Genomic DNA, 1,693 nt, shown 5'->3' on the forward strand with positions numbered 1-1,693 from the left:
TATTTACGGTTAAAATAAATTAAATAGATTAAAGTTGAACAAATTTCTAGAATTAAAAAAAGATAAACCAGCCTAATGAGGAAAACGGAGATTCACCGCGGTATAGTTCATTGTGTTCATTTTCTGCATTCCCCTCAATAAAATGTTTAATGAGATCTAAGCCAGGTGGTGAGATACCGTGGAATCAAATTGCGTAAGCCACCCAAGATTGCTTGATCCCGCAAAATTTGCATATGAGCTTCGGCGTGCATCGACCTGTTGGGATTCCTTTGAAGTTTTGTTGACCTTTTCCGAAGTCCCTCTCACATGGACAGAAAGGTGGCTAATTTAGGCTGTTCGTGTGAAGAGACGCGAACATGCGCGAAAATGATTGTTAGAAGCATGAGAGCAGCCGTCGGTATCGCGAAATTACCTTCGTGATTTCCGGTGACGAAATTAATTCGGCGGTTAATCTGAGGATTATTGAAGTGATCAGATTCACTTCGAACTGATCCGTGGAAGAGGCAGGAGTGGCCCAAGTGTTCTCGCGCCGTGGTAGTTTTTCAAAGGTATTAGCTACATTAAATGTGTTCAACCAGTGAATCTTTCAAAACCTTTCCCAAAGAATGCGATCTTAAACCCTTTCCCATAGTTCTAGCTAGTTAGTCGTGTGTGCAAAGGTTACGAACGGTGTGTTATCGTGTGTGCTGGTAGCTCAAAGCAGGTAAATGTGCAATTTAAATTCTGGTTATAGTGCAGTGCTGACACGTGCAACATGCAACGGTCTCTAAATGTGTTTAGATTCGTGACCACATCGCCACGACGCCCGAGACACCACAACGAACCGTCGAGGCCATTCTTGACCCCACCATCAGGCTGCGAGGTTTTCCCGGGGCACGCCGGAAGAGGGACGCGATCGCCAATCAACGCGCCCTAGGCAGGGCATCACCGAAGAAGAAGAGAGAAGAAGAAGAGAAGGCAACCGTTTTTCCCTCCGTTGGTGACGACCGACGGACATCGACGCACGTGCCGCGTCGCGCCTTAGATGAGACCGTAAGTTTCGATCCGGAGCAAAGCCATCCGTAGGCGACAACCGCAGTCGCAGCATCATCAGCTAGCCCAGCTAGCCCAACCGTCAACCCGCCAACGAACAGCGATTCGATACCAGCCGTAGTAGCATCGGCATCTAGGCAAGCCGCCGACCCGCCGGCGATCAGCGTGTAGTTGTACCGCCATCGTCCGCAAGTGATCACATGGACGCCGCGTAAGTCGTCCATTCAAAGTGAGTACTCCTTTCTAAATACATGCGCATGTGATTTTCTGCCGCAACATAGCCCCATTCCGTTGCTAGGCGAAGACACGGCTTCGCCGTGAGAAATATGTTGAGTGCCGCTTAAGCACAATAGTCGAGGCGTTTGCGTAGCAAACGCACTGCACGTTTTTCTTGCTGAGTGAACCACACCAGGAGAGCACACACGATAGGAGGCTAGGGACCGAGTAGGCATCAATGGGAAAGGTGTAGAATGGTAGGAGCGAAGAGATAGGCAGACGATGAAAGCAGAGATGAACACTAGTATTAGTAAATTGAAAGCTCTAATAAATTCTGGATAAAAGCTCCGTTGTATTTTGATGTAGTGAAACGTTTCAATAAAAACACTACCGGCAATAAATATATGTACTCTGCTCGTTATTTGTGGTCCCGATGAAGTGAAAC

At 47.5% G+C, this 1,693-nt stretch overlaps 1 long non-coding RNA gene across 1 annotated transcript; it reads left to right on the plus strand.

Annotated features, from left to right (window-relative positions):
• Positions 1-509: 509 nt before the first annotated feature.
• LOC134202687 (uncharacterized) lies at positions 510-1,269 on the plus strand. The gene is made up of 3 exons (XR_009977302.1): positions 510-548; positions 632-703; positions 781-1,269. It is a non-coding gene; the product is annotated as an uncharacterized LOC134202687 (long non-coding RNA).
• Positions 1,270-1,693: the final 424 nt, after the last annotated feature.

This window comes from Armigeres subalbatus, unplaced genomic scaffold (genome assembly GCF_024139115.2).
Source record: "Armigeres subalbatus isolate Guangzhou_Male unplaced genomic scaffold, GZ_Asu_2 Contig1351, whole genome shotgun sequence".
Classification (NCBI taxonomy): domain Eukaryota; kingdom Metazoa; phylum Arthropoda; class Insecta; order Diptera; family Culicidae; genus Armigeres; species Armigeres subalbatus.